Source organism: Emys orbicularis, chromosome 1 (genome assembly GCF_028017835.1).
Source record: "Emys orbicularis isolate rEmyOrb1 chromosome 1, rEmyOrb1.hap1, whole genome shotgun sequence".
Classification (NCBI taxonomy): Eukaryota; Metazoa; Chordata; order Testudines; family Emydidae; genus Emys; species Emys orbicularis.
The window spans coordinates 102,253,102-102,279,001 of NC_088683.1; the positions used below are offsets into that span (position 1 = coordinate 102,253,102).

The 25,900-nt window shown below is 46.0% G+C and overlaps 1 pseudogene; it reads left to right on the forward strand.

The window, feature by feature from the left end:
• Positions 1–6,004: 6,004 nt before the first annotated feature.
• LOC135879842 (BPI fold-containing family C protein-like) lies at positions 6,005–17,175 on the forward strand (annotated as a pseudogene).
• The last annotated feature ends 8,725 nt before the right edge of the window (positions 17,176–25,900 follow it).

Here is a 25,900-nt window from a genome sequence, read left to right on the forward strand (position 1 = left end):
ACTAGTAAGGTTGCCACTTGGTCCTCGGTACATATATTTACTTCTCATTACACCATCACAACTACATCAGAGTTGGATGTGAACTTTGGGAAGGTGACACTCTCTGCAGCCTGACCTCCCTCACACCTGCCAACTCCATCTCAACCTTCTTATTTCTCCCTCTGTCCACCATTTCATCCTCCAGCTCTCTTATGGCCTTTCCCACCACCTTCCTCTCACACTTTCCAAATCCGGTGCCCATTCCAGCTCCTTTTCTACCACAACCACCACATCTCCCTTCTCTCCCTCCTTACTATGCACTCCCCTCAATAAACTGATTATCATCAATTATTCTAACTATTAACACAAAAACAACAAGCTTGTATGTGTGATTATACCTCTTTAACCTTCTTACCTTATGTTTATTACCCTTGTTCTCACTGGCCCATTCTTGGCTGCTCTCACTATCTTTTTTAAACTTTAGATCATGTCTTTGGGCCAGAGGAGGAATTATTATGTGTCTGGGAAGCACCTAGCACAATTTTGGGTGCTTAGTGAATTAATGATGATGATTTTATTATTAATACGGCATAAATTCAGCAAGGGCTGGATCAAGAGAACTGGGATTATTTAGTCTGCAGATGAGAAGAATGAGGGGGGATTTGATAGCTGCTTTCAACTACCTGAAAGGGGGTTCCAAAGAGGATGGATCTAGACTGTTCTCAGTGGTACCCAATGACAGAACAAGGAGTAATGGTCTCAAGTTGCAGTGGGGGAGGTTTAGGTTGGATATTAGGAAAAACTTTTCACTAGGAGGGTGGTGAAGCACTGGAATGGGTTACCTAGGGAGGTGGTGGAATCTCCTTCCTTAGAGGTTTTTAAGGTCAGGCTTGACAAAGCCCTGGCTGGGATAATTTAGTTGGGGATTGGTCCTGCTTTGAGCAGGGGGTTGGACTAGATGACCTCCTGAGGTCCCTTCCAACCCTGATATTCTAAGGTAAGGATTCATCCTTGGTAATATTCTGAAGGCCATGACAGGTAAAAAATGGAGATGGGAGAGGAAAAGTAAAAACTTGGGATTTATTACTCTAACATGTTACTGTAACTGTGAACTTCACTTTGCTAAAAGTGAGGGCCAGGTCCACTCATTTCTCACATCTATCTCGGAGTGAAGCTGGATCGCATGCTAACCTGGCACGTTATGGTATTGCCACTTTACTTCTCTGCTGCTGCTGCTGTTGGTGCTGCCTTCAGAGCTGGGCACCCAGCCAGCAGCCACTGCTCTCCGGCCATCCAGTTCTGAAGGCAGCGCAGAAGTAAGGGTGGCAATACTGCGACCCCCCTACAATAACCTTGCAACCCACCTACCCCCACAACCGTCTTTTGCGTCGAGATCCCCAGTTTGAGAAATGCTGGTCTAATCTCCTGCTTGCCCCATCAGCCCCTTCCCGCTCCCACTCTTCAGCCCAGTTTCCTAACCACATATCATGTGGGTGGCCATCTTCCCTGAGAGAACCTGGCTTTAATACCACTGGACAGCATAAAGTGTGGCATTCATCTTTATTAGGGGCAACTTCACTGCCACCTGAATGCTGTAGGAAAAGTGTAGCCATCTTGACAAAGGGTAGCTTGTGGTTTCAGTCCCATTGGAAGTAATGGGAAATGGCAGCCATGTAGAATAAGGGCAAAAGTTTCTGACAGAAATCAGGAGATAATGAGTAACTGTAAGAAACCCAACAAATAACACAAGGTTCATGATAACACTTCAAGAGTTTAGCTGAATTCCACATGTTTGCAAGAAGACAAATCCCTTGAATTCCTTGACATTTATTTGGCAGGAAAGAGTTCAAGTAAGATTCTCTTTAACATTCATAACCTCATAAGAATCCTTTATTGAAGCAGGGGAGGGAGAGATACAGAATGGGGGAGATGACCTGCAATGCTCACTCTTCAGCCAATACTGCCCCTCAGACATGTGTGGCATTCAGTTTCAGCAAAGAGAGGGTTCTTTTCCCCCACCCCCAAGTTTCAGCTTTATAGTGGGTCACTTTCCTCCAAAGGGGGTGATCAGCTTCAAGCAGTTTTTCCCCCCTGAGGGATAGGGCTCTGCCACAGCTCTGGGACCCCTTTTCTCAGGGATTGCTTCAGCCTAATGTTGCAGAGGTGTCACTTCTCCATGGGTAGGGTTCGACCTTGCATCTGAGGATTTCTTTTTGCCTAAGAGCATAGCTCACCATTGAGTCAAGAGGACCCATTCCCTCAGGGGTAGCATGTATCCTCCTATGAGGGTTCCTTTCCCTCAGGTGATAGGATAGTTCCACCACAGAATGCTACACCCGTGTTTTACATCATAACTCATGGGTTTTTTTACTTTAAGAGGATTCAGAAAGATTCAGTTTGGAATGCAAATTAATATCCCTATTTCTGTTTTCACACACTCAGAATTAACACCATTGAGTTCCCAGGTACTTCTGTATCCTTCATACCTGGGACTGGGATTAAACTATCAGTTGGACATGCTTCGGCAACCATCAGTGCAAACCGGTGAATAGAAACCTGGCTGTTGGAAGTATAGTACTGTGTACCCCAGAAACATTCTTTTGGAAAAAGAATGAAAATGGAAAATATACAGTGTAGTTACTAATTGAACTCTTTTGATGCATAAGGAGGGCATATGTTTTTTATCAGTTTACACCAATCTGTTCATATAACCCTCCCAAGTTGAGACAGTCCCTTCCTGTGCAACCTTAATTCAACCCTGTTGTGCATATGCTTATACTGTCTTTAACTACATGATTGCATATTGTTTTTTCCATAATATTTTTGCATCCGTAACTGTTTTAATGTAGATTTTTATGTAATTTTCTAACTTTAAAACAAAATGGAATTTCTATTGTTTTCGTTTATCCTATGGAAACATATTGGCCCCAACTTAGGTCATCAGCAGGGTCTGGACCTTTAGATACACAGCACAGACCTCTACCACTAACTGGTGCAGTAGTAGGCTATTATCCTTGCTATCCACAGGCACTAAAGATGGATGAGACCCACACTTTGCCAGTGGGTTCCACAGCTATTTCCTGACAGCAAAACAAATCAGGGACTCATTCCTCCTGGGTTCATTTCCAGATTCTGCTCCATACCCCCAGACTTTCTCTGTACCCTCTTCTCCTATCTGCCCCTTGGCTATGAAGAAGAATTTACTGAATTCAGTAGGATAGATAATTACCTTATCTCAAGTACTTAAAATGGTTCCTTCAGTTGCAGTCCCACAACTCTTGTGGCAGTGTTATCATAGATCTGAGAGTTGTGAAAGACTTGTAATTGGAATTAATTAGAAAATGGATCAGAAAGTCATTGTGAAATTGTGGCATTTAGTAACCTTGCTAAATCCAGCATAATTCTAAAACTTATGCCCAGGCAACAAGTGTGTGAAATCAGCTTCTTTACAGAAGCCACCACTATAATCTACTTTAATCATTACATAACGGGGGGGAGAGGGAGTTTTCTTCATCTTGATGAAAGAATCAGAGTCTCTTTGAACTTGGCAAATCAGTAGTTTCTTGGGTGTTCTCTAAAAGTAGATCTTTCAACTGACTTTGTTCTTATCTGTGGAGCACAGACTTTGGAGGAGCGACAGTGTCCATTTCAGGAATGTTTATCACAGTAATCTTCAGAATCTCACGGGATAACACAAGCTGCCTGTCAATGTTGCTTCACAGCTGCCAGATGAGCATTAGTGGTATTAAACTCAGTTTGAATGGAGGAAATAGGTATGTGCAAGAGATTTTCTACAGTCACTCACCCTGGTGAAAAGTTAGCAGAGTCAATGGTGCAAGGCCCTATTGTCAATATTAGGCACCCAAATACCTGTTTTAGGAGTCCAAATGCAGGACATAAGTTCTTAACCTAGGCAGCAGAGTTTGGAATTAGGTTTTTCAGGGAAATGTTTGAAAACACAATCTCCTTTTCAGGGTATGCACATGTGTGGTTTGTTCCTACTATCACTTGTAAACTCTATCTTTTGTGTACATATGCAAAAAACCCTGAATTAGGCATACAAACTATGCGAATATCGATTTTGTGAATGTAACTCCTATGATTTTATGTGTGTTAGTGTGCAGATGATTTGTTGATGCAAAGTTGCATGCACACAGCTGGAGTCCAAGTTGAGGCTCCTTTGAAAATACAACCCACAACATCTGACAAGATCAATCAGCTTATTTTTTCATGGAACAAACAAAGTTTGAATGAAGTTCACACCTAGGAATTTAAAAACGGATAATTCCAAAGAAAACATAAATTAGTGGTCACAGCTTCAATGATTTGGTATGTGTTGAAGCTCTTTTTTAGACAGAGAGAGAGAGAGAATGTGGATGAGTGAGCAATCCCTACAGCTATTTCAACATCAGGATTCGTTACTTTCCAAATAGCCTACTAATTCTCCACCCCAGGTAAGACTAGTCCTTTAATATGTCTGAGATTCACGAACAGAGGGAATCAACTGCCCAGTCATCCTACTCCTTGAGAGTGTATTTCACTTCTGCATCATTTTAGCCTATACAGCATTGAAATGATCTTCATTCAAAAGGTGGCCTTCCAGTTTTCAGATTTAAAGCAAGTCCATTATACACTGGGACACTCTTACTACAGGTTATTAGGGTAGCCTCAAGCCTAGATATTAGATTTCATGTAGATCTAATTTAGCCAGGAATATATTGAAATAAAATGTTTTAATAACTAAAACAATGATAAAGTCCTTTCTGTTCTTTTCCTTCTCTCCAGCTGGTTGTATAATCTCTTTACTGCTTACCTGGAGAAGCCCATCAATACCGTCTTAGAAAGCAGTGTAACTCTTTAAAGATTGTTTCAGAGGAGGGGCGTAAAGAATACCTGAAATTGCATTACCTCCGAGGTCACAGCCTTGAACTTGGTTAAGGAGTAACCTGACAAAATATAACTTTAGTCTGATTAACCCTGTGTCACTTTTATTGCCTGGCACAAGCTCCCATGGCTCTTCTTTTATTAATTAATTTACAGTCAAATGTGTGTGTAGTGGTTCTTTCCACAAGTGGACCAGTCTGCAGCCTGGTCCAAGAGAAAGATAACAAAATTATGTTCGCAACATTGGCACTTGCAGCCTGGAAAGTGGACATCCTGTCCTGCAAATCCTTGTTCAGCATGAAGCAGGGACCACAAGATTATTGTGCTCCATCGCAGCTATGAGTGAAGAGTACATATGGGCACAAGTTAGGTTAAGAATGGGCCATAGTCCTCCATGCAGAGTGGTGGTAGATCTCAAGCCCCCCATTTGCCTGCTTTCTTACTCACAAGAAAGCAGGGTAAAAGAAGCAATGTTTGGATAGAAAGTAGGCATATCTAAGCAGACAGGCTTAAGTACAATTCTTAGCATGCAGCCAAGGCATTTAGCTATACACTCCCTTCTTTGGCTACGCTGTGAGTACTAGGCAAGAATAACTTGGTGGTCACACAGCAGTTGTTTCATTACTGCAGGATCGGGTTCTCCCGCACTCCCCATTCTGCTCATCACCTTCCCCTGAGCCTTGCATGCCCTCGCTTCTCCCCCATCCCTCCCATAGCCTCCTGCGCAAGTGAAACAGCTGATTGCGGTGGGTGGGGGAGGGGTAGTAAGAGCTGATTGGTGGGCGCTGCCGGCAGGTGGGAGGTGCTGAGGAGCGGATGGGGGGCTGCTCATGTATTATTGTGGCTCTTTGGCAATGTACATTGGTAAATTCTGGCTCCTTCTCAGGCTCAGGTGGGCCACCCCTGCTATTTGCTTGCTCAGGTTTTTCCTTAGTAGCTTGAGTTTCTCTCTTGGTTTGGGGAAGAGGAGGAAGATATTTTATTGGCAACCATAGTTAACGTGTCCAGAGGTTCTGACAGGCACTGATTTTATAAATCAAAATAAATCACAATAGTGTTTTACAGGGCACAATCTATCCTTTTGGAAATCACCCCACCCCTCGTGCCAGCCCCATTCACTCTTCCAAACAAGAGTGACCGCATGCTCTACCTTGGAGTCTCTGAGTATTTGTTTAAGTCTGCTTTATTCACTTACTACACAACAGGGGCTGTCAACATCACCATCTCAAAAGAGGTGAGTAGAACTTACCGGTGATATAATTACAAATGTTTCAGGTGTGTAGGCAGTCAGAGAAGGGGTTTTTACAGATCATTTTGCAGAGTAATTTTCAAATTCAGAGATATCCATGACACTTTTCTACCAGTCATAAATGTGGTCCATGGAATGACATTAACTCTGTTTCCCCATTTTACAGAATCTGAATTTCTCAGGCCAGTTTAGGTACTGTGCAAGGTACAAAGGGATAGATGTCACAGATCTGATCCACATGCTTCTTCACCTGAGTGTGTGGGGGATGGGGCAGAAAGAGCCATGGAAAGCTATCTCTGCATGCGTTCTGTTGATCTGAACAAATAGTGGAGAAATGGCACAAGTCAAGAAGAAAATGTGTGTGTTTAACCTACTGCTGCATTCTGGCATGTTAAGCCCCATAATAGACATACTTTCTATGCTTAGAGCTGGAATAAGTCCTTAGAAAGCAGCAAAGATGGGACAGGAAGCCAGTGTGAAGAGACAGATCAGTCTCTAAATGGGAGAAGAACACAGAGGTCACTCTGGGAACCCTGCTGCTTTGCTGGCAGTGTTGGAAAGGTTTTCCAAGTGGGTTTTGCTGACTGAAACACTAATAGAAGGGACCTGTGTAACTGGCTGTGCCTGTGGGCTGAGCAGATGGTGTTGCAAAGCACAGCAGCTGAGCACAAGCAGAGTTTTCAGTCCTACCTTTAGTGGGTTCAGTATATCCCAGCTAATGGAACCTATGGGCCAGAATACTGAACCTGTACTTTTCAAGAGGTACTGCCCTTTGTTTCTCCAGTATGTGTTTTGATGCATATCAATGAGAATTTTGTCCCTCACTTCTGCCTTGATGCACTGTAACTTCCCCTGGGAATATCCCCAGGGGCAAAGGACACTAGATCAAGGATGGGAATTAACTAAAATGGCAGTAAACAGAATTATTTCCTGGATGTGAATCTGATGGAGGATGGCTGATTTTTTTATTTGTTTGCAGCTCTACATTAACTTTAATCTAACTACAGCAACATTTGGCAGTATCATTCCCGAGGATGTTGTCTAAATACTGGCTAATTTCCAAGGCTTTGGAGGAGCCAGTGAGATTGCTCTTGGGGAGGAGGGATGATTTATAACTGCTGGTGGGAAGGTCTGGGTCCAGACTCTTGCCTTAGTGAACATTCCTCTGTCCCACTCCTGCTGCTCATGTTCCCTGCACTCCTTTCTGCTCGCTGTTAAGAGTTACTCAATCAGGAATCCATTTGCAGTATAACAACAACTGTATTGAAGCTACACATTTATGGACACTACTACATGCATACCCTATCTTTACATGGTAGTAGATGCCGCTCTTTATATTAACTATGTACAAACACACACACAGATACTGCTTTTATACACAATTCTTGTAACGCTCCACACGTTGTTCTGCACTTGCCACCTCCTTCTGCCTTGTCCTCTCATTCTCCTCTGCTGCCCTTTGTGCCATTTCACCTCCCCTCAGCTGTCCTCCAGCATCCCATACTCCCTTATCCCCTCACTTTCCTGACTGGTTTTCTAACCAGAGAGACTGTTTGGTAGCCATTTTCTCTGAGAGCAGTCTGCCTTCAGTCTTACTAGACATAATGCCATCTTTCTTATGGGCAGCTTCACTTCCATATACAAAGACAGTAGGGAAATGGTGGCAACCTTGATCTCGGAGTAGCCAGTGGCTTTAGTTCCATTGTATGCAATGGGGAATGGCAGCCTTAAAGGAAAATGTAAGTTAGATGCAGGCAATCAACAGACCATGTGAAACGTTTAATAAACATAATATTGCAGAGCTCATGATAAAATTGTGAAGTTCTGGCAATATGTGGTGCAGTTTGGCAGTATGTGACGTGTTCACATACTAAAGCTTGCTCCTCTGGGAATTTCTCAGCTCTTGAAAGGAATGCGTCTTTTGGGACCCAAGGGTTCTTTCCTCCAGATTCCTTATATTGTCAAAATCATTAATTCCTTCTCTCCATTTTCTCAGGGTACTCCACCATCATGTTCACTCCCTCTGGCTAAGGGTATGTCCACACTGGAGCTGGAAGGTGTGATTCCCAGCTCCACTGTAGGCATACCTGCACTAGCTCTGATTGAGCGAGCATGCTAAAATTAGAAGTGCAGCCAGGACAGGGCGAGCTGCCCAAGTACGTATCTAGGGTCTCAGACAGGCTTGCACTCGGAGCCGCTAGCCCCTCCCGTGGCTCATGCAGTGGCTACACTTCTGTTTTTACTGCTCTGGCTCAATCAGAACTAGTGGAGGTATGTCGCTTTAAGCTGGGACTCACACCTTCCCGCTCCAGTGTAGACATACCCTGGAACTCAATCTTCAAGAGCAACCCTAGAATTGTAACTTCAGATTTGTTAAATATCAGTGGTTCCCAAACTGAGTTTTAGCTGTGGTATGCTAGGTCTTAAAGTATTTGACATACCACTTTCCAAATCTCAACCAGTCTAGTTATAATGGATTCTTATTCTGAAACTATACTTGTCTTTTTCTAAAAACCAACCTACTTTGCACCTTGTTATGGTTTATGCACCATGTACCATAATTTGAGGGCAGCTGTTCTTTATAAATCCAATGTTCAAGCTCTTTTGTGCTCTGAAACCCTACAGGTTGCTCAACATAGTATAGAGACACACCCAGTGACGCTGCAGCTAGTGGCTACTGCAGCACCTGTGGCCAGTTTACAAACAGGCAATTTTATGGTAGAAATCATGTCTGCATGGAGGTATTTGCTGTCCTGCCAGACTCAACCATTCAATCTATCTGTGCAATGAGCCTAGTAAGTATCATGGACCAGAATATCAAATTCTGTGTAGGAGATAAGCTTGTTTTAACACTGCCAAACCTATGCCACTATCTGCTAAACCTGCTGAATGTCCTAGATGTCAGTACCTAGAACACAGAAGATCATGTTCTGCCTTCAGATACATCCACACTACTTCCACTGAATTTGGGGATTGAACATGCATGTCTGTGACAGAATTTGCAGGGTATTAGAAGTTTACTATTAAATTCCTGGGGTGTTTTTTGTTTGTTTTTGTTTTTGCAAGGGAATGGGTTCTTCAAGAGCAGGGGTGGCCAACCTGTGCCTGAGAAGGAGCCAGAATTTACCAATGTACATTGCCAAAGAGCCACAGTAATACATCAGCAGCCCCCCATCAGCCCCCCACTCCCAGCGCCTCCCACCCACCGGCAGCCCCTCCAATCAGCACTTCCCCCTCCGTCCCCACACCTCCCGATCAGCTGTTTTGTGGCATGCAGGAAGCTCAGCGGGGTGGGGGAGGAGCGAGGGCATGGCAGGTTGAGGGGAGGGCGCGGGAAGGGGTGGAGTGGGGGTAGGGCCTGTGGCAGAGCCAGGGGTTGAGCAGTGAGCATCCTCCGGCACATTGGAAAGTTGGCGCCTGTAGCTCCAGCCCTAGAGTTGGTGCCTATACAAGGAGCCGCATATTAATTTCTGAAGAGCCGCATGTGGCTCTGGAGCCACAGGTTGGCCACCCCTGTTCAAGAGGATGAAATCAAAATATATTACTACCTCATTTATCTCATGCTCAATTTTCCTAACATGCTGGTTATAAAACAGTGGATTGTGCCCCGAGACATCTCTCCATTACATTGAAAATAGCCTTGATTTCTGGTGACCTCAATGATCCAAGCTTTTAAAGTGTCACCCATAATTTTCAGATAATCAAGGCGTGGTTGTATATTATTTTACACAAACCCCAGATGAAGCAGAAAGCAGCCAGCTCACCAAATGGCTTCAGTACATACCTAATAAAAAGGTCTAGTGCTTACATTTCAGATCATAAAAAGAAGTTGTATAAGTGTTCGTGTCTAACACAGGATCCCATTCTGTGTATATGGTAACAAAAGACTTTTCTCCCCTGCAGATAGCGAATACCAGTGTCAGTCTGACATATTTGAACAGAAGCTGATTAGCTCATTACATCTGAAGAGGTAACACAGAACAGCTTGATATGAGACCACAAAAGAAGGCTCAGGAAGCAACATCAATGATCCCAGCAGTGGGACATAACAGGACTTTATTGCGTCCGCCTAGCTGTGCAGTTAGTCCAGCCTATTGGACTTCTTGCTAAGATGTTAGGATCCTGGGCTCTGTAGTGATAACTGGGGTCTGGTCGGCCTTCGCCAGTTGTGAGCCTAATGGTGGGAAAGTGGGTAAACGTTTATAAAGTCACGATAACTTATAACAACGAATGTTGATGGGGAAAAGGCACATAGGGGAGACAGACAGTTTAATGTAAACAATGTTTTTGTTTACATTATTCATATGATTCAAGAACTGTTAAGATCATGCCTGGTAAACAAGAGAGGTTTGGGACTGGAAATCAATGGACCAAAATGGGTGTGTCAGAAATTAGATCTAATTGGTGAATGTAATAATGGGATGGGCTATTCCACTCATATCTCCCTCTTGAGGTCCTTAAAAAAAGACACTTTGGGGAGGAAAACTTGCTACCATGACAATGGCTGACTGAAAGACAAGAGAACAGGAAGGAGAGAGCTTCACCATCATGGCTACCACTGTCTCCTGGGACCCAGGGATCCACCATAACACCATTGGACCTTCTTCATCCTAATCCTAATACATGTCGACCAGAGTGGGCTAGAAAGAGGGAACCAGATGCCATCGCCATCTCTACTGTACTTAAGTTCTGAACACCATCTAGGATGTGAGACTTTGTTTCCCCCCACCCCCCCGTATACATTTCCTTCCCCACCTTATTTTCTTCTCTTTCCTGTCTCTCTCCTTTTGCCTTCGGTTTAGTAAGAGTCTGGGTTAGTGAGCCAAGATTGTATATTTTGCAACACTGCTGTAAGCCTGTGGCTAAAGAGGCAGTTAAAACCAATGCCCTAAACAGCCTGACACTGGTACGAGTTTGCCAGGTCTCGGAGTAGCTGATGAAACTATGTGCTGTGTCTGTTTTTTTTCCAACAGTGAGGTCGCAAGTGAGAGTCAACATCAGACATAAGCATAGGCGCTGACTTCCTCTCTCCCCCGGGGTCCCACCCCTACTCCACCCCTTCCTCCAAGCCCCCACCCCACCTCTTCCCGGCCCCACCCCCACTCCACCCCTTTCCCCAAGCTCCCACCCCACCTCTTCCAGCTCCACCCCCACCCCACCTCTTCCCACCTCCTCCCCCAAACGTGCCGTCCCTGCTGCCATGGGTTTCTTTGCAGTGTAGACACCCATGAGGAAGAAGCTCATAAGTAGAGTTGTGGGGCACTAAGGGTATGTCTACACTGCAATTAGACACCTGCGGCTGGCCCATGCCAACTGGCTCAGGCTCAGGTTGCAAGGCTGTTTAATTGCAGTGTAGACTTGCAGACCCTGTGTGGTGGGAAGGTACCTAGAGTCCAGGCTTCAGCCTGAGCCCAGAAGTCTACGCTGTAATTCAACAGCCCCACATCCCAAGCCCAAGTCAGCTGGCATGGACCAGCCGTGGGTATCTAATTGCAATGTAGACATACCCTAAGTCTTACAATGAGAGTGTCTTGGGCAGTTGTGAGCACTTCAGCATGTTTTTATCAGGCATTGAGGGTACCATGCTCTGAGAACCTATTGGCTAAACTGGGAGGTAAAATGTTTGGGTTTGAATGGGAGCTTATCCAAATTGAACTGAACCCTGAAGAATTTGCAGATCAGCCATCACGAGCAGCAGCAATACCAGAATGGAATTTTTCTTCCCAGCTCTTGTAGGAATTAAAATACTCAATATAAAACAAATTTATTTTAGTAAGATGTCAAGGATTCTAGAATTGGCTTCCTCCTGTATGAATTTGAATACAGAGCTGTTGAGAGTCAAGGGTTCTCTGGTGAAGTGTATGAATCAGAGAGACTTACACAATGAAATTTAGAGGAAAAAGTGCACTCACATTTGTGGATGAACTTCTCCTGAGCCCATAGGCACCGGCTTCCTCCGGGCCCAGGGGGTGCTCAACCCCCCACTCTGCCCCAGGTCTCACCCCTGCTCTGCCCCAGGCCTCGCTCCCACCCCTTCTCCCAAGTCCCCACCCCGCCTCTTCCCATTCCCACCCAGTTCCGCCCCCTCCCTCGAGCGTGCCCCATCCCTGCTCCTCCCACTCTCTCCCAGCGCCTCTTGCACACTGCAAAACAGCTGATTGTGGCGGGCAGGAGGCGCTGGGAGGGAGGGGGAGGAGTTGATCGGCGGGACCGCCGGTGGGCGGGAGGCACTGGGGGGGAGGAGGGGAGCTAGCTGCCAGTGGGTGCTAAGCACTCGCTAATTTTTTTCCATGGGTGCGCCAACCCTGGAGCACCCACAGAGTCGGCATGTATACCTGAGCCACTCTTCTGGACACGTTCTAGGCAATGCCCTAGGAAAACCACTCCTGCACATGTGCTACATAGGACACATTGCCATAGAAGTTGGTCTTTGCAGGCATATCATGTGGCCTGAAGTACTGAAAGGATGACTGCACGTTGTTTTAGTAACGTGCCTTCATCCTTTATAATGACAACTCTGCTCTCACTTCTTTCCCTTCAGATTCCACTTCTCCCTGGCCCACTCCAACGTTGGCTTTTTTGAGGTAAGTTGATGGTTTCAATGTCCAGGAAACAAGAACCAAGAATCTCAGGGACAGGATCAATCCAGAATACAGGAAGCTGAAATTTCCCACATTAATTTTTAGCTCATTAGACTTTACCCCAGATGGCTCTTTTCTCTCTCTCTCTCTCATTTTGGGGACTCTCTCTGCCGATACTTTTCTGCTTTAAAACTGTATATTCTTTACTGTTCCTTTTCTTTACAATAATCACTCCAATAAAAAAAGATGTTTTCCAGTCTAATCTTTCCTCACAGATCACAAAATGTTATAAAATCATTACTGTAACATAACACTAGAATTCAAAACAGAGGAGAAAAAGAAGCACCAATTGCAGGTTAGAATATTAACTGTAGGATAAGAGACAGGCAGTGCTGGGACTCAGCACAGATGGCTAATCATTAAGCTATGGGGAAGGAGTAAAGGATGCTACTCGCAAAAGCCTTGAAACAGTGATGCAGTAGCATACAATGGATAAGGCCTGTCACCTTTAAATGACAATTGACTGGTTCTGGGTAGCTGAATAGAGGGGAATTAAAATCTCTCAGGCCCTACAGTGAAGTAACAGGCAAAATATTCTAAGTAAATCATTTAAAATTCAACTATTGTAAGTGTGTGAAAATAGAACATTATCCTAGGGCTTTGTATCTTGTCTCAAAATCTTCACTTGCCGTTTTCTCTGCCCACATATGGTCTGATCAGCTGAACAAGACTCCTATTCTAAAAACTCCACCCCAGGCCTGAGCATGGAGGAGTTTCATGGATATCAGGAAGCGGTCACTAAATTCATTTTCTCCCCCACAGCAGGTATCACTTCTGGAGAATTTCCTGTCTCATGTTTTACAGAATGAAGCAATCCCAGCAGCCAATGGTAAGAGTAGTGGCCAGTTCCTATAATGGCCTTTATCTCTAACTAAATGCTCCAGGGACTGCATGGTTCCAGGGATTGGTAATGTGATATGGGGCTTTACATTGCTAGATCACCATTTCACATCAGCTCTCTTCTGTGCCCCCACTACTCCCACTGCTGACATCTAGACAGTGTGGAGGAGGAGGAACATCCTGAAGGGAATGCAGAAGTGTGGGGGCATGACTAAGGGAGAGGGGTATGCAGGAGCTGGGGGTTAGGGTTGAAAAGGGAGGGGAAGGAGGCCTGACTGATGGGATAGAAGGGGTGGATAGGAACAGAGATGGCAGATAAGATCAGAGACAGAAGGGTGTAGGAGCCAGGATTGGGTGGCTGGATGAGGGAAAGATGGGAAGGGGAGGAGGAGGGATATGGATAGATGAGAGGGAGAGTAGGGTAGGAGCAAGAAGGGGCAGGGGCAGGAGAGGAGCAGAGGGGGTCTGGGACAGGAGCGGGGGTAGGGCAGCCAGGAGCGGTGGGGGAGAGAGGGAGGTTTGACAGGTGGACAGAGGCAGAAGGGTGTAACCACTAGACTCACTTCCCTTCAGCACCTGGAATTCTACCCAGAAGTCCTGATCTCTGGCTTTCCTCGATTGTCAGGAGATAGCTGTGCAACCACTGGCAAATTGTAGCTCATCCCTCTCTAGTGCCTGGTCCTGAGAGGATAACAGTCTAAATCCTTCCATTTACTCTAATACAGGGGTTCTCAAACTAGGGATCGTGACCCCTCAGGGGGTCACGAGGTTACTAAGTGGGGGGTTGCGAGCTTGTCAGCCTCCACCCCAAACCCCGCTTCACCTCCAGCATTTATAATAGTGCGTAATATACAAGAAGTGTTTTTAATTTATACGGTGGGGGTCGCACTCAGAGGCTTGCTGTGTGAAAGGGGTCACCAGTACAAAAGTTTGAGAACCACTGCTCTTATAGCTCAAGTGGTAGAGGACTGTGCTGTGGACCTAAAGCTCTGAACCCTGCTGATGACTCACGTTGGAACCTATCATGGTTTCACATGATAGAATTTCTCTTTTCAAATTGTTTTTTTTAAATAATTAGATAATTACATCCAAAATAATTACTTGAAAAGAACATTAAGGTTACAAAGTCAAGCTCTCAAAAATTAGGAAATGCTAGAATGAAAGTGCCTGTGCAACCTTAATTCAGCCCCCTCCGGCATATGCACTGTGACACAGTCTTTAATTACGTGATCATATACTGGTTTTTCCATGGGCTTTTTCCTACCTTCCAGTTGTGGTGATTGAATGAGTAATGCTTGAGTTCCTCAGATAAAAGATGCAATAGAAGTGCAAGTATTTATTATTATGTACATATGTGTTTATATTTGCCTTTTTTTAAGCTAAACTGAAGAAGGGATTCCCTCTACCTAACCTGGCCCAAATTACCCTCCTCAGACCTGTTTTTAAAGTTAGCCAGGTGAGAATCTGTCTCTCTTATTAAACAGCTAGTCCTCTTTCAAGGTTGGATAATCTGCTTCTATTGGAAAATTTGTTGGCAGGATGCTGGATCTTTAATTTATTCAACAGTAAAGAACACTTGGGTATAAGATGAGAAATTTCATACCAACAAAACTTACCTTTAGGAACAAACTTATTTTTCTTTGAGGGAAAAAAAATACAACTGAGCAAATTTACTGCCACCAAGTGGCCAAATGTACTCAGTGGACCAAATTCAAATCGGGGGGGAAGGGAGTGCAACCACATGGAAGTCAATGGAAAAACACACTGGTACACCAGATATGAATTTGACCCATCAAGTTAAATTCTAGGCTTGTTAAACTCATGTAGCACCAGGAAGCTAGTGCAGTTGCATGTATGAAATTTAGAGCAGCACTTGGCCTTCTGCATATAAATAACTGGCCCATGAATAACCAGTGACCTGAGCTGTGTTCTGGTAGAACAACTTTCTAAATGCGTAGATGTGCTGATCTGCTGATATAAAAACGTTATGAGGTCACTATTAAGGTTTTGGGTTAGAGTGCAAGTTTGAAGTTGGGGTACATATCACTTGTTGGTATCTGTTGATGGAAATAAGTCTTGTGGAGTGTTGGAGTAGGTTATCAACAGCCCTATAAACAATATGGACGTGTGGAAAGGCATGCATAAGTCTTTCCCCTTGACTTATTTCCCCTTTTTTTTTTTTTTTTAAAGTTTTGGGTGGATGGAGCGTGTCCTGCCACCACTTTAACTGCCACTAAATGTAGCGTTTGTTTGCTATATAGTAGTAGTAATAAAGATGACACAAGGCCTCTTCTGAAGATTAATGATCTGCTGGGGATATTTGTCCCAGCTGGCCATTAACCTACCTGAAATACCTTCGGTTTCAACCGCTATCATTTTTCATTTTCATGCTGCAATAACATAGGGCCAGATTCTGCTACTGCCCCTTGTTGAGGTCTCATGTTGACATCCATGGGACTATTTGCAAGGTGTATAACAGCTGCAGAATCTAGCCCTTAATTTTTATGTACAGGGCTGCATAAGAAAATTAACAATTAAATAGAAATAATGAAGAGAAAATTAAATAAGCCAATCAGATTGCTCCAGTCATCTCTCTTGGTTACAGGTGTATTTTGCTTTCCGTACATTGTGGCCCAAGGCAGGGAGTGCAGCACAAGGAGGGAGCACAAAGGCATCTTTTTAAAGCTACCTTTAATCCCTAAGTGCCAGTCCCCTGAAGTAAACTAGTGCCGCCTGAAGGCTGCTCTAACTTGTGTTAACTGCCAAGAGTCGTAAAAGGGGTTAGTAAAGCTGCTGGGGCACAGGGAAGCCTCCCCCCTACCCATTTCCCCAACTTAGACCTTCAGAACTGACTGGCAGTAGCGGGGGTGGTGTAGGAACTCTTATACCAGCTCCACCCCATTATATTGGAATGTTCCTGCCCTACCAAGCTACGCTAGCTTTAGTTCCAATGTACATAGGTCTGTGAATATACACAGACCTATAGCTGCACCTTGGTTGTGTAGTTCTAGAGGTTGCTGAAATTAAGTCTCCATTACAGAGGATTTTATATAGTACAAGCCCTGGGCCAGAATTTAGCCCCCCCACTGCAACAACTTTATGATGCTTTAGTGGCAATAAGAGAGAGTAAAAAGAATTCCCCCAATGCAGGAGTAGCACAAGGTTGATATACCAAGCTCTATATAATCCCCCCAGTTCCCCATAATTTACGGGCAGTCTCAGCCAGAGGCAGGACGAAGAGTGGCCTGAACACTCTGAGCTGTGGAGCAGCCCAAAGGCAGCCTTGGGTGAGGCTGCCCTAAGATATAGAGCAGCCACAGGGCTGTTTTAATTTATGCCAGAGCCTATCCAGCCCCTAAAGCAGCCTAGAATCCAGGAGGCACAAAGGTGACACAAAGCCACCCTTGCTCCAAGGCTGTACCCTTTGAGAGGCACAGTACAGAATCTGGCCTCCCGCTCCCTATCCCCCATACAGAGGAAAAGTTGCATTTTACAATCTGTAATTTAAGGTGATATTTGTGACTGATGTTCTCTCCTCAGGGTTATCTGCTGATTTCCACTGAGGTTAGCTACAGACACTAAGTAAAGAGCAATCATTTGGTGGGCCAGGAAGTTTACAGCCAACACTACCAGTCTGAATGCTGAACCAAAATACCTTTTCTTTTCAACCTTAAAATTCAGGACTGGAGAGGAGTGAAGTCTTCCTGCTGCTGCTCTGGTCTTGGGCAAGAAGGAAGAATGTATGCCACAAAATTACAAATGCAGCTATTGAGTCATTGTTACTAATGGTCTAGAGCAGCATTTCTCAAACTGGGGTCCGCGAGAGTACTCCAGGGGGTCTGTGGGCCCTGCTGAGAAACTCCTCCCCCTCCTGCCCTCAATTTCTCCCCCTCCCTCCCAGCGTCACAGGAGGCACTGGGAGGGAGGGAGAGGAGCAGGGATGGGGCGCACAGAGGGAGCGGAAAGAGGCGGGGCAGTGGTGGGGCGGGAAGAGGTGGGGTGGGGCCTTGGAGAAAGGGGTAGAGTGGGGGCGGGGCATGGGGCTGAGTGGAGGGCTTGGGGGGTCCACAAAAAATATTAAATCAAAATGGGGGTCCTCAGGTTACTAAAGTTTGAGAACCGCTGGCCTAGAGGACTAGTATCAACTTCTTATTCTGCTTCCTGCTGAATTAATCAGTTTTGTTGAGTGTGAAGTGGGGCCCATCAAAGTGCTTAAAATTGGAAACTCTCCTGCTCGCTGTGAGGGCTGAAATCTTCAAGGTTCTTTGTGATGAAAAGGGGATCCTTGGAGTTTGATTAGAGGGCGGGACAGAATCCTCTCATGGCTCTTCTTAGTGGTGTTTCGGGACAATGGAGTACTCCTGATGTATTTTTGTACTATGCTCATTTTTGTTGTTTCTTTCTAGCAATGAGTTGCCCAGAAAAGAAGTATTACAGGTGCAGTCACCCCAGAGCCGTATCAATTATCCACTTGCTAAATAATGTGAAGTCTTTTGTGTATCTAGCCCAAAATTATGCTGGCCTTTTTTACTACCATATTGCATGTCTTGTTCAGTATTTGATTGAATGTCACCTCTGTCAGCACTATTGTTTTCCAGGTGTTTCACTCTCATGGAAGGTCAGTCAGCTCATGGAAGGTCAGTGTTTTGAATTTTTATCTCCCAGATACAATCGCTTACATTTCTCCAAGTTGAATCTACCTAGGCCTGTAGAAGGTGCACAACTGCCAACAGTGCTACCTAGTGATCAGACAGGGAGGTGGCAGGACGTCTCCCTGTTGAAGCACAGTCTTGTCCGTCAGCGCCCCTGTCCCAAGGATTTCCAGTCCTCCCTTTCAGCACAGGGTTCGAACAGACTGTCTTTTCCTCCTGGCCTCTCACCGGCGGTGAAGGCGTGTGTTGTTGTATTGTCTTCTAGGAGTGGGTACGGAAGCCCAGGCACACCCTCTCCCCCCCGGCTCCAATCGAGGGCCCAGTGGTGGACAGCTACACCCAACACCTTGGGGTGCTAAGCTGCTGCCCCCCTGGACCACTTCCTACTCCAGTCTCTTTAGCTTCCCTGAGTAAATCACTCTGATCAAGTTTCTGACCCACACACTCTATCCCCTGCTTCTCCTTTGTGAGTTTGTACAGGTCTGTGTTGTCAGGCCCTAGGCCAATGGTGGGCAACCTGCGGCCCGCAGGCCACACAAGTCCTGCATTCTTGCCCACCGCTGCGCTAGGCAGTGAGCTCCTGGGCAGTACTTCCCTTCAGAGCAGCTGTCTACTCCCTTCCACTGCCTGCCTCTGAGCTACTGCTCTGCTTCACCTTTTAAAGCCCTGCCTAGCTTATGCAGGTGTGCCTGGGTGGGGCTGCCTAGGCCCAGAGTTTGTTCCTTAACCCCTTGCTCTCCAGTGTGAGATTTGTGTACCATCACAGGGCTCCATCACCATAACGTGTGAGCACTTCCCAGATTGCAACAGTCATCTGAGTACTGTCATCCTTGTTGTGTAGATGGGAAACTGAGGCACAGAGAGAATAAGGAAGCTATGGCCAAGCCAGGAATAGAACCATGAGCTTCTGCCTTTAACCTCACTACCTGGATCACAAGCCCATCTCTCTCCTACCGTCGGGAGGAGTTGTTAGCTCCCCATGTTTCTAATCTTTCACTCTGAATAATTTCTCCGTGTTTACTGCAGTTTACAACTCTTCCCAATTTAGTATCAATTGAGAATTTCATTAATGCTTAACCCCTGTACTTTTATAGGACCTGATCCAAAGATTATAGAAGCCAGTGGCTTTCAATTAAATTCAATGGGCTTTGGATCAGGTCTTTAGCTAGTTAATTAAGAGATTAAATAAAATGTAATCTAAACCCACTTCCTCCATAGACTCCTTCCAGACACTGTTGTCTTCTTCCCAACTGGGGAGGCCATTTGTCATTGGCTAAGGGTATGTGGCCATTTACCACTACCCTTTAGTACAGACATTGAGCTGGTTTTCAGTTTCTGACAGGGCTCCAGCCCAAACTGGTTTGCATTTATCTCGAGAATAAGTTTAAAGCCAGGCAAGTGGAGAGACTGTTTTCCTTTGACCCCAAACTGGGCACAGGAAGAAAGAGCAAACAGAGAGTGGTCATAGAAACTGGTGGTTTCATCCCAGTAATCGAATGTTTATTTTACCTGAGGGAGAAGAAAGAGGCCTGAGCCTTTCCAGGGTCATATCTGGGCTCTTACAGGTCTATTACAGCCATGGGTCCACCTTAATTCTTTCATAAATAACTCAAACATCCTTGAGAAGAGAAGTTTGCATAGGTGGGAAACATGGGCTCCTTCTCCTCACCACATCACCGGCAGCAAATCAAGGATAGATGTGGGCACCCTGGTGAACAACACTTTGTTTTTAGTTGTATTGGCAATTTCGCCTGAGTGGGCAAGGTAGACTGTAAGGTGTGCTTGGGACTCTCTCAGGGTCGAGCCTTGAACGCTAATTAAAGAGTATGCAGAGTGTCTTTTAACTACACTTTCTAAATCAGGGGTCGGCAACGTTTGGCACGCGGCTCGCCAGGGTAAGCACCCTAGTGGGCCGGGCCAGTTTATTTACCTGCTGACGCGGCAGGTTCGGCCGATCGCGGCCCCCACTCGCCGAGGTTCACCGTCCCGGGCCAATGGGGGCGGCGGGAAGCGGCGCGGGCTGAGGGATGTGCTGGCTGCGGCTTCCCGCAGCCCCCATTGGCCCGGGACGGCGAACCGCGGCGAGTGGGGGCCGCGATCGGCCGAACCTGCCGCATCAGCAGGTAAATAAACTGGCCCGGCCCGCTAGGGTGCTTACCCTGGCAAGCCGCATGCCGAACGTTGCCGACCCCTGTTCTAAATCAATTAGATTGCCCAGGGCACTTACAGGACCTTAATCACTATATCGTATGGATGTCCCAAACAAAACATCAGTTTTTACTCTGAGTAAAATGCCTCCCTTCCTGAATTATCTGAGCTCAAACCCTAACATCATCAGAACTACTTCCCTTCTCAGGATAGGGCAGCAATCAGTGAGCTGGATTAGTAGGGTTCTAATACAGACCCTGAGAGCTGAGAAATTGAGTATTTCCTTTCCAGTCTTTTTTCTAAAGATTTAAAAGTTTTAAAAACAAACCTCCCCCCATGTACTCAACTATAAATTGTTAGTTTATTTGTGTGGCAATAGCACCCAAGGACCCTAATCCGGGCTCCATTGTGGTAGATGCTGTACAAATACAGAGAGACACAGTCCCTGCACCAAAGAACTTCCACTGTAAGCTGCCAATCGTGCAAACAGTAACACACATTTAACTTGACTCACATGAGTATTCCCATTGAAATCCGTGAGACAAATCAAATGCTTAAAGTACATGCATAAGTGTTTGCAAAATCGGAGACATCTGTAATGCACCATTAGAATACAAATACAGTTTGGATGGTGGGGCAAAACAAGGGGATTGTGATGGGGATTAGGGCCTGTCAGAGTTGGTTTTGTTTTAAGCCAACACTATAAAATTAGGTTAAATTAAATTAAAGGAGATATCCTATCTCCTAGAATGGGAAGGGACCTTGAAAGGTCATTGAGTCCAGCCCCCTGCCTTCACTAGCAGGACCAAGTACTGTTGACCTAGGTACATTGCTCAGGGGTGTGAAAAATCCACACCCCTGAGCAATGTAGTTAAGCTGACCTAACCCCCAGTGAGACAGCGCTAGGTCAACAGGAGAGTTTTCCACTGACCTAGCCACCACCTCTTGGGGAGGTGGATTAACTACAGCAACCCCCTCCCATCGCTGTAGTGAGCGTCTACCCAGAAGTGCTATAACGGCCCAGCTGTAGCTATTTAAGTGTAGGCATAGCCTCAGTCAGGCTGTAAGGAAGACAAGCAAAGGGGAAGGAATTCACTGCTGAAGAACTTGCTGTTTGTCATAATCCTTTGTTTGTGATCTATTTGACAATGTTCTTATTCACCCCAGGCTGAATCACAGCCCAGTTCTGCTCCCACTGAAGTCAATGGGATGGATGTTTGTAAACGTTCAATAGAATAAAATTCTCTTCTAAAAAAATCCCTTGATTTATTTCTCTTTGAACAATTTCACCTGCAGGAAGCTGTCTGCTGCCTGGCGCTAACAGCAGGAATGGGATGTTTTCCCTAGGAGGCTGGTCAAGCTGACTTTCTGTTTATAAAAAGAAAGACCAGCCTTTACAGTGTTGCAGTAAGGGAAAGAGCATGAGTGAGGTGCAGCAAACCTGGGCCACTCACAAAGGTATAAAAAGTATAGCAATGGTGGGTAAATGTCAAAATATTTTAGATCCTGATCCTGTAATGAGCTCCATATGAGTGGAACCCCTGTTGAAGTCAATGGGGTCTTTGTGTGGATGCACCTCAATGCGGGATCAGGGCCTTAGTTTGCATATCTGTCCCAAAGTACTTCAAATTGGGCTGAAAAGCTCATGGGAGCAAGTTTACTTCTGCTACTTCAGCATTTTCAAGTGAGATGCCACCGAGCTGAAAATGAAAAATAATCATTACAAATCCATAACGGATCGTTTTCAAACCTCAACAAGTTGTTTGAATTTTGGACAAAAGTTCAGTTTCAATTTTATTTTATCTGAATCGGTTCATCCCTGTGTCTGGTTGTTATACTTCACTTTAGTCCAGAGCGGCAGCTTAAAAGTTCCTGACACTGAGAGGCACCTTTTTGGTGTCTACATTTTATTGTATTTCTCTACAGAAAAAGGGGTGGCTGGAAAAGAAGAGGCAGGAAAAGAGGAGTTCAGAGGAAAGGGAGGCGTTGTTTGTTTTAGTTGAATGTCCCTCTCTGGCTAATAGCCCAGATGCTTATTTGGGTCCAGTTTGTGCTTTGCTTGACAGTATCATGACATTGTGGGAAGTGTTTTTAAGCAGCCCGGGTAGTGGCGCTAAGGAATATAGCACTGATTCTGCAGTACTGGAAGAGTGCTTGGTCAAACTAGAGCCAAACAGAGTGAAACTTGTGCAGCCATGTATATTAATCTCACTAAAAGCCAGGGGAGGGGATCAGCACAATACCAGGTGCAAGCATACACTCAACATTAGGTATAATTTAACAGGTAAACCTCCAAACAAAGAAACAGTCAATCACGATGGAAAAGTTAAATTGCTTTGCACAGCTCCAAAGCCTTGTCCACGCTAAAATAACTCAGAGCCGTCAATCCCTCAGGCACACCTTTCCCTGCCAACCTCTGCTCCTGATCTCTGAGAGAGGGAGCAGAATTGTGTGTATAGGGCTTTATAGGCCTCCTGAGCCTTTGTAAACAGGAGCAAACTTTAATCTCAGGCCATCCTCCCACATAAATATTAGGCTATAATTCCACTACCATCATTACACTTGCATCAAAACCTTCACTCTCCCCAGCCAGAAGAAATGGATGTAAATAGAGGATTTCAAGTCCTTTAACGTGATGCTGAACCCAGATGTCACAAGAGGTCATCCTTTGAAACTGGTTCATTGGTAGGGAATAATTACTGTCTAGTGTATTGGCAAATCCTGTCTATGGGCCTCTCTCCTGAGTAGGTTTGAAGTGACAAAAGAAGGTGTTGGTTGCTCAGATGGTCACAAAAGACAACATGACTCATTGACTCTCATTTTTTCTATTGTAAAAATAAAATTCTAATCATCCCTCTTTTGATCAGAGTTAATGCAAAAGTGCAAGTAGTGAAATCCTGCCCCCATAGAAGTTAATGGCAAACTCCATTGATTTCAATGAGGTCAGGATTTCACTCAGGAAGTTGGAAACTTGGCATGGATATAGTTGTCCTTGCAGAGTTTGTGCTCCTTTAAGTTTGGCATGGCAAGGGAGGAGCTTTACAAATAAAGAATTTTTAAGCAACTGAAATGTCATTTCTGGGCATGGGCATGTTCTTCTTCGAGTGCTTGCTCATGTCCATTCCATATTAGGTGTGTGTGCTCGCCACATGCACCAGTGCTGGAAGTTTTTCCCTCAGCAGTATCCGTAGGGGACCGGCTCTGGTGCCCTCTGGAGTGGCGCCCGCATGGCACAATATAAGGGGCGCCGCCAGCTTCACCCCCCCCCCCAGTTCCTTCTTGCCGCCAGTGACAGTGCTGAAACGTCTGCTGCTTCGACTAGCATTATTTTGGTCTCCCTGGCCTCTATCATCCCCTCCCTGGATCTGGGAGACTGGTATGCCGCCCTCAACCTAAAAGATGCCTACTTCCACATAGCGATCTTCCAAGGACACAGACGTTTTCCGATTCATGGTCGGACCCAGCCACTACCAATTTGCGATCCTCCCGTTTGGCCTGACGACAGCACCGAGGGTGTTTACTAAGTGTATGTCGGTGGTGGTAGCTTGCAGCCGGGGTTTGCTTGCGTCTGCTGGGCCACATGGCAACTTGCACATACGTTGTCCACCATGCCAGGCTCTGGATGCGGCTCCTGCAGCAATGGCTGATGACGGCCTTTTCCGAGTCCAGGGATCACCTGGAAAAGATCGTTACTATTCCCCCAACGATACTTACCTTGCTGCAATGGTGGACCGATCGTGAGAAGGTCCTAGAGGGAGTTCCGTTTGACAGCCCCCCTCACTCCATCAAGTTGGTTTCGGATGCTTCGGACCTCAGCTGGGGTGCGCACCTCGGAGATCTCCAGACCCAGGGTATGTGGTCCCCGCAGGAGATGACGCTACACATAAACGTTAAAGAACTCAGGGCGGTCCGCTTGGCATGCGGGATCTTCCTACCCCACCTGTCGGGCAAGGTGGTGAGAGTCCTGACAGACAACATAGCCTCTATGTTCTCCATCAACAGGCAAAGGGGAGCGCACCTGTTGGCTCTCTGCCAAGAGGCACTCTGTCTCTGGAACTTCTGCACCAACCACGAGATCCATCTGGAGGCTTGTCACCTCCCTGACGTCAAGAACGCCCTAGCGGATCACCTCAGCAGGGCCTTCTCCTCTACCACGAGTGGTCGCTCCAGCTGGAGGTAGCCTACATGATCTTCCAGAGGTGGGGAACTCCCCTTGTGGACCTGTTCACCACAAGGCAAAACAGGAAATATCATCGGTTTTGTTCTCAGCAAGGTCTGGGCAAGGGCTCCCTCTCCGATGCCTTCCTCCTGTTGTGGTCGGGGAGAAGGATGTATGCGTTCCCTCCAATTCAACTCATCAGCAGGGTCCTGACAAAGATCAAGAGAGACAGTGCGCAGGTTATCATGATTGCCCCGGCGTAGCCTTGCCAGCATTGGTTCAGCATGCTCATGAACCTGTCAGTGGCCCCTCCCTGACCCCCGCCCAACCGACCGGACCTGCTGTCACAGGACCACAGTTGGCTCTTACACCCTCCACCTCTCGGTGTGGATGCTGCGTGGCTGAACCCAGAGGAACGGACCTGTTCAGAGGAGGTCCAACAGGTCCTCCTGGAAAGTAGGAAGCCCTCAACCAGACTGACTTACCTGGCCAAGTGGACACAGTTTTCCCTCTGGGCATCCAAGTGGGGCATCGCTCCCTCTGTTCTTCCATACAGTCTGTCTTAGACTGCCTGCTGCATTTGAGGAACCAGGGCCTGGCACATTCTTCCGTTAGAGTGCATCTCATGACCATCTCCGTTTTTCACCTGCCGATCCAAGAACAGACGGTGTTTTCCCATGACATGATGGTCAGATTCTTTAGAGGTCTCGAGAGATTCTTCCCACAGATACAGACCCCTGACCCGCAGTGGGATCTTAACTTGGTCCTCTCTAGGCTCACGTGCCCGCCCTTTGAGCCTCTGGGCTCCCACTCCTTTTCCCACCTGTCATTGAAGATCGCATTCCTGGTGGCAGTGACATTGGCAAGACGAGTCTCTGAGATTATGGCCTTGACATAAGAACTACCGTACATGGTCTTCTGCAAAGACAAGGTTCAGCTGTGGTCCCACCCGGCCTTCCTGCCAAAGGTGGTGTCTACCTTCCATATGAACCAGGACATCTTCCTCACGATGTTCTGTCCCAAACCGCACAAGACCAGTGAAGCTGGATATGAGTCAGCAGTGTGCCCTTGTTGCCAAGAAGGCCAACAGTATATTGGGCTGTATTAGTAGGAGTATTGCCAGCAGATCGAGGGAAGGGATTATTCCCCTCTATTTGGCACTGGTGAGGCCACGCCTGGAGTATTGTGTCCAGTTTTGGTCTCCCCCACTACAGAAGGGATGTGGACAAATTGGAGAGAGTCCAGCAGAGGGCAACGAAAATTATTAGGGGGCTGGGGCACATGACTTACAAGGAGAGGCTGAGGGAACTGCGGTTATTTAGTCTGCAGAAGAGAAGAGTGAGGGGGG